The sequence below is a fragment of the Dipodomys merriami genome, unplaced genomic scaffold, assembly GCF_024711535.1.
Source record: "Dipodomys merriami isolate MVZ:Mamm:240054 unplaced genomic scaffold, mDipMer1.0.p SCAF_1170, whole genome shotgun sequence".
NCBI classification, from domain to species: domain Eukaryota; kingdom Metazoa; phylum Chordata; class Mammalia; order Rodentia; family Heteromyidae; genus Dipodomys; species Dipodomys merriami.
Genome location: NW_027202461.1, coordinates 14,175 through 21,518, shown reverse-complemented (window position 1 = coordinate 21,518; position 7,344 = coordinate 14,175). Strand labels below are relative to the sequence as shown.

Below are 7,344 nucleotides of genomic sequence, written 5' to 3'. Positions count from 1 at the left end.
GTGTTCCTCAGTTCCCATTTAGAAATTCCCCAGAAAGGACCTTGAGATAACGACCACCTGGCAAGACCCCAAGCTAAGCCAAATGTCAACCAATCATAGGCCTGTAACAATGTAACCCCCCCTTAAACCAACCATGAGCCAATTGTTTTACAAAGATTGTTACAAAATTTCCCGCGTGGCAAAGTGATTGTTGGCGTATATGGAGACCTTTAAATGAACCAATCACGTGATACTTTGTGTTATGCGTTAATCTTGTGGGTTTTTGCCTTTAAAAAAGCTTGTAACCGATGCTCGGGGCTTTCTGACTGACCGGGGCAGAGAATCTGTTTGCACAAACGTCAAATAAACTCCTCTTGCTTATTGCATCTCCCGGCCTGGAGTCTGAGTTTCTGGGGCGCCCGCCCCTTGACGAAAGTATCCTAGGGGACTAGGGTCTTTCAGTCTAATATTCGATGATGGCATATATCTGAGGATGAGCAGAACAGCAATTAAGTCACACAAAAAAGAAGGAAACAGAAGAAAAATGAAAAGAATGAAAAAGAAAAAACAAGAAAAAAAGGACCAAAAGGTCAGTAGAGATTTAAACAAAGCACACAGACACACATATACACCTAAAATAAAAAAATAGGAGGGGAGAAAAAAAGATTAATAGAAAACAATTTTTTTAAAAAACTAAAAAACAAAAAAGGTACAACAAAGAACTTTTTTTTTGGGGGGGGGGGCGGGATTAGATGGGAAGATCCTGTATCTCATTGTGTCCGTACAAAGTCTCTTGGTGGAGTCTCTTGTCTGCTTGTGGTGTTTGGTTTGCCTGTGGCTAGATTGGTTTCTTAAGTCAATTTGTTTGAGCAGGCAGATAAATGCTCTGCTTTACCCAGGATTTTGTGATCCTCCTCCCAGGCTAGTTCAATGAGAGGGAGATCTGCTTTGAGTTTCGCACAAGAGGGAGATGGCTGTTTCCTCTCGTTTGAAGAGGCTGTGATGAGGCTAGGTTCTGGGTAGAATTGAGGCCGTTCAGCAAATTGTAGCTTTTCCCTGAAGGGTAGCTTCTGAGACACAGAGCCCAGCCTGGAGCCATTCTCAGGGTTTATGTTTACTGAATTTCACTTGATTGTCTAGGCTGCTGTAGGGAGGGGCAGCCTCTGGCTCTGTTTACCCAGTGAAGAAAGTCACTCCCCTCACGGCAGAGCTTTGTCTGCTTGGGCTGGGTGACTTTTCCCAGGGAGGAGCTGAGCCTGGCAGGTCTGGTCAGGTGCCTGTGACTTCCTAAATGAATCTTTTGTTTTTTTCCAAGGCCTGAGCTGGAGCTAGCTCCTCAGCTGGGCCTTTTCAATATCAAATATGGAGACCTCCGGGGGTGAGGGCGGGAGGGGTGGCCTTCTTTCCTCTGTAACCTGAGAAGGAGTAAGTATGTCAGTATTCTACTCACCCTGGAGTCTTGGTTCCTGGGTTATCTCTGGTCTGTGATCTGCAGGATGAAGATACCTGCTACTTGTCAGCTCTTTTTGGTTTTAAGAAGAATCCAGTCACCTGCTGTTTCTGGCACCATTGTCCCAGACTCTGTGTTGTTCGTTTGGAGGCTAGGCTGCTGCCATTGCTGCTGCCACTGCAGCTGCAGCTAATGGCAAGTGCTCAGATCTGTCTCCTTGCCTGGATTTTCCCTCTCTGGCCAAACTCTCTGTACTGTGATGGCACACTTAGTAATTCTCTGGCCTAGGACTCTTCACTGGAACACTTCAACTATTTTCTATGTGAGAGCTTGTTTAGCCTCTAGCTCTTTCCTCCTCCAACCTCCCCTAAAGTAATCTGTTGTTGCTTTTTTAAAAAAACTGGTGCCATTGGCTCATGCCTGTAATCATAACAACTCAGGTGACTGAGATGTGATAATCGAGGATTAGTAACAACCTTGGTAAGAAAGTCTGTGAGTCTATTATCTCATTAACTGGTTACCAAGAAACTAAAAGGGGCACTGTGGGCCAAACTAATAGAGTGATAGCCTTGAGCACAAGAGAACAGGGATTTCAACCAGGCCCTCAGTTCAAGCTTCACATATTAAAAAAAGTTAAAAACAATTTGCCATCATTTGTAATCTCAGCATCCTCAACTAGTGGTTTATTTAAAGCCAATTTGCATCTCAGTTTGCACGTATTTAGGTGGGGGAACTAAACTTAAATCACAGTTAAAAGAAAAAAAATGAGCACAAGGGTACAGGTGGCTCACTCCTGTAATCCTACCTTCTCAGGAGGCTGAGAAATGAGGATGGTGGTTCAAAGCCAGCCCTGGGCAGAAAAGTTACCATGAGACTGCTATTTCCAATTAACCATTAAAAAACAAGAAATGGCACTATGGTTTAAACTTGTATGGTAGAGTGCTAACTTTGAGCAAAGAAGCTCTGGGACAGCACCCATGCCCTGTATTCAAGCCCCATGTCTAAAGGAAAAAATAAAGAGTTCAGGGCTGGGAAGGTGGCTAAGTGGTAAAGTGCTTGCCTTGCATGTATGAGCCTTTGAGTTCAATTTCTCAGTACCACATAAGCAGAAAATCCAGAAGTGTCACTGTGGTTCAAGTGGTATAGTGATATCCTTGAGGTAAAGAGCTAAGGGACAGTGCCCAGGCCCAGAGTTCAGGACCCATGATTGACAAAAGACAAACAAAAAAAGAGTTCAAATAATTAAATGATGTGTACAATAGACTATACACTAAAGATGAAAGATTAAATTAATAAATTAATAATTGAATTGATCAACATTGTTTCAATTTTTTAGATGGTGAATGTAGCTGAAAAAGTGATAAGAAATAATGATTCATTTCTAACAACTCTTCGATTTTTTAAACTCATTTACTACTTTTAAACAAAAGAAGTATGTAAGTATCACTTTACAGAAAAACAAAATTGTACGTGTATTTTAGCCTGAATTCCACATTTTATAATTTGCCTTTTAGTAAACAATCAGTATCTTTTCATATAAAATACCTGTAATACCTTTATTTAATACTTCACATCTTTCCAGTATTTGGTTAAATCAAAATTCCTCCCTTCCTTCTTTTCTTCCTTCCATTCCTTCATATCCTTTCCTCCTTTCAATACTAGCAATTAAACTCTGGGCTTCATGTATTTTAGGTAGGTGCTCTACAAAGTGAGCTATACACCTGCTCTTTTCGCTTTAGTCACTTTTGTTTTTGTTGGTCATATGACTTGAACTCTGCGCCTGGACACTGTCCCTGCACTCTTCAACTCAAGATGAATGTTCTACTGTTTGAGCCACAGTGCCACTTCTGGTTTTCTAGTGGTTTATTGAGATAGGAGTCTCACACACTTTGCTACCTAGATTGGCTTTGAACTGGGATCTTCAGATCTCAGCCTCCTGAATAGCTAAGATTACACGCATGAGCCACCTGAGCTCAGCTCTGCTTGAGCCATTTTTATGACAGGGTTTTCTGTTTATGACCAGGCTCGCATGGACCACAATCCCTCAATAACAGGGAGGGCTGTGTGTAGCAAGTCAGATACAGTGGGGAAACAACTTTCTCTGCCCATCACGGGGAGAATTTTGGAGGATTGTATTAGAAATTTCTAGAAATGGGTTGTGAGGAGCATCCTGCTTCCAGGAGTCTCTTCCCACTTCCCAACATTCTAGTCATGCCAGAAAGGGTCTGTGGTAGAAGGCTCAGGATGGAGAGGGCGGACTCTCATTTTCCTTTCAACAATTTGCCAACAGCATCGATTTTTCCATCTTAACTATTTGGATGGACGTCTACCATGATGATTTTTGAGCACAAGAAATTTGACATGCTGAAAAAACTTACACAGTATGACAAGCTCAACATGCCCTCTTCAGAATTGCTGTCCTGCTTACATATCCTTCTGGACCAGCTGGAGCAAAGCATGACCCGTGAGACCAAGAAAAAGAGTAAGTAGTCCTTGTTTAGATGCCTTAGAGCTTGTGAGTAGGGATGGAACCTAGGTATCAAGGGATGGGCCTGCTTGTCCAAGAACCCTTTGTACTACCCAGCTTGGCAAAATGTCCTTTTATGGATGTTCTATGCCGAGTAATGTCTGTTCCCTTTTTCAAAGAACTTGGACATAACCACTCATTAGAAACACCCTACCTTCTCATCAGTGTTCAGTCCAAACTCAAGTTCTACAGCTTCTCCTGTTAAATCCTCATAGAAGTTTAGTCACACTTTAACTTCTAGAGTCTACTCTAAGACTCCTGTACCTATGTTTGTGTCACTGTAGAGAACTTTCTGCTGAATTCCAGCTAAAGAACCCATCAGTGATGTCGCCTATGGTGACTGATGGAGATTGGAAGCCAACACTGGACTCCAGAAAGCATGTGAACATAGAGGATTTTTCAATGTGTAGAAAGGCTCAAGTAGTTTTGAGTCCTGTAGACATCCCATTGGTTCTGAACTCCACATGTGATATAGGTGTACATTCACATACCACCAAGGAAGAAGATGGTCCAGAATATCTTCCATTGATGTTCACAATTCACCTAGATCACATCCAAACCAGTAAAAAAGTATTGGTCTTGGAGTGCAGGGTAAATATGTGCTAATGGAAAATGACCCCAGTCGTAAGTTAGGTTCAAAGTCTAGATTCAGTTGAGGAAAGGGATTCTGTCCTCACAGAATATCCAGAACAATCTGTCCTGCTGCTGGAGATCCAATTTCCAATTGAGAAATAAGAATCTGTCCCTCCCTAGACTCAGGAAGAAAATACTGCCTTTAATGAGGAAGTAGATCCCTTTGAGGAGTCTGAGGCAGAATTTGTGTCTGAAGGCAACTTAGAAGACAATCCAGATTTAGAGATTGCTTCCCCTCTTCTTTAGAAAATCTTTATGTTTCTTTTTGGTCCTGATTATTGTAAAATGATCATTCTACTTATTTTTCTAACGTTATTAAAATGTCAATGTTTATGTTATATTATACAATTCATGAGTCTTAAATGTGTTTTTTTTTTTTTTCACCTACAATGTAAAGCACCATGCACATGTGTTCTGTGTGTGGGAAAATACAGAGTAACTGCAGGCTGAACAAGGGAGCCTACTGGATATAAAGGGATCAGTTAAGTGCACAGGGAGTTGCAAGGAAGCCAGACCATGCCTGCATGGGGTGATAAGGTGGTTACAAAAGCTTTAGGACATACCAGATCAGATTATCTAGAAAGCTGTTCTGTCAATTGGGACAAATGCTACAATACTTATAGTGCTATGTGGGACTTTCTTCCCACAGTGAGTTCAAGACTGTATACATATTCATTGTGGTTTGGGAAATATTGAAGAAAAATTTGGCTCCATTAGCATAAAAAATCTACTTAGGGCTGAATATATTTGACAAAATACATAGGAAATATCGACACTGGAAAGTATAAGCCATCATCAATAGAAGAAAGAAGGCTTACATAAATGGACAAACACAAAATCAGGAAGCAATTAAATCAGATATATGGAAATACATGCTATATTCATTACATTTTATATAGTATTTTATATGATGTATAAGATCGAATACGATTTTTCATACTACAAGGGCTTTTAACATTTTCAATCGTAAGTATTTTTTTCACATAATATTAGTGTAAATCATTATTGGGGAAAGTGGTAATATAACTTTCATTATAGTTATATGAATATATATTTTTGTGTTTCTAGATATAACACTGATTATAAATAGATGAATAAATATAAACATATATTTGTATATCTGTCTATGAGTTGAATATAATGAAACCGGCTACACGATATATAAAAAGGCAGTTATGAGTTAGTATATGAGACTCAGGCCTGTAATCCTAGTAATGTGAGAAGCTGGGTTCTGTGTTTTTATTTCTCTTACCCCCATGCCATTAGATTTTCAGAGGAGACCTGGTCCCTCGAGTGTAGCCAAGGGACACAGATGCAGTAGGATCACTCTCTGTGACCCCAGAGGAAAGTCAGTAGAAATCAGGACAAGTCTCTTATGCTATGACATTCTACTTAGTTTCTGTGCCAAGATGGCCATCTGTAGAACATCAGATGGAAAGTTGGTATTCCCTCCCAAAATGTTTTTGACTATCCTGAAATAAACCTTATTTCCCTTTCCAAGCTTCAAACACATAGAAATATGCCCAGGGCTCAAGAGAGATGGACAAAGACTTACAAATACATAAAATTATATACTTTTTTTTGGGGGGGGGGTCCGGTTGTCAGCTTTGACTCTGGGCCTGGGAGCTATCCCTCAGCTCTTCAGCTCAAGGCTAGCGCTCTACCACTTGAGCCACAGTGCCACTTCAGGCTTATTTTCTTTTTGCTTATGAGATGCTGAGGAATCAAACCCAAGGCCTCATGCATGCAAGGTAAGCACTCTACCACTGAGCCACCTTCCCAGCCCCCAAATTATATACTTTGTTTCAGTAATTCAATGACAAATCCTCAAAGGCATATCTTGAATTTTTCTTTTTTTAATGGAAATGGGAATATACACTGAGTGCATCAGGGAGTAGGTGATAGTTTGGATGCTGAATTGTGGAATACACTCCTGAGCATGGGAAACACTTGTCTTGGCAACTTGTATGGGGATGCGTCTCTTCACACAGCTTCACAAAACAGTTCCCCTAACTTGTATTATGTCATACCCATCTTTCCATAGCAGCAAATAGATGTCAAGCACTGATCTTGCTCTGAGGTGGACTCAACAACACAGAAAGGCACAAAGAATTAGAGGGATGACTGCTACCCACCAGACATCAGCTTCAAGAGCTGTCCTGACCAGAAGCTAGGATAAATTGAGCTGGAAAAGGCTGATCCCCATGCAAGGCTCCTGAGCACTAAGGACCAGGCACTATTATAGGTGTTGGAGAAACAAGTGAATGTGGCTCTCTCCTCATCAATTTCATGCTGAAAAGAAAACCAGAAATCATAATGATAATTTCTATAAATCAGAGACATGACATTGGTAGTTTTGTGGCAACAACTTCACAGCAGATATGTGAGGAGATATCCCTGAGGAGGAGACAGTTAACCTGAGAGCCATCATCCATGCAATTAACTAGAAGCAGGTAATCCAGGCAGTAAGAAAAGCAAGTACATCCCTCAGTGATGGGAAAGGACCTAACTTGCTTCAGAAAAGGAAAACATCACTGACGTGCTTGCTTGTGAAGTAAGAAAAAAAGGTACAATGAAGAAAAAACGATATTGGATGCTCCAGGTTACAAGAAGAAAAATTCTGATGTTATTCTAAATCTGACATGACCCACTGGAACCAAAGTTCTCAAATAGTAGCTAGACACACCTGATTCACCTAGTGAATACTTTTAACATGTGATTCTAGCCAGGCTCTGGTGGCTCACAACTGGAATGC

General features: G+C 40.8%; 1 long non-coding RNA gene across 1 annotated transcript; it reads left to right on the top strand.

Annotated features, from left to right (window-relative positions):
- Nucleotides 1–420: 420 nt before the first annotated feature.
- Nucleotides 421–6,705, top strand: LOC138822907 (uncharacterized). The gene is made up of 3 exons (XR_011370673.1): nt 421–568; nt 3,720–3,911; nt 6,634–6,705. It is a non-coding gene; the product is annotated as an uncharacterized lncRNA (long non-coding RNA).
- The last annotated feature ends 639 nt before the right edge of the window (nt 6,706–7,344 follow it).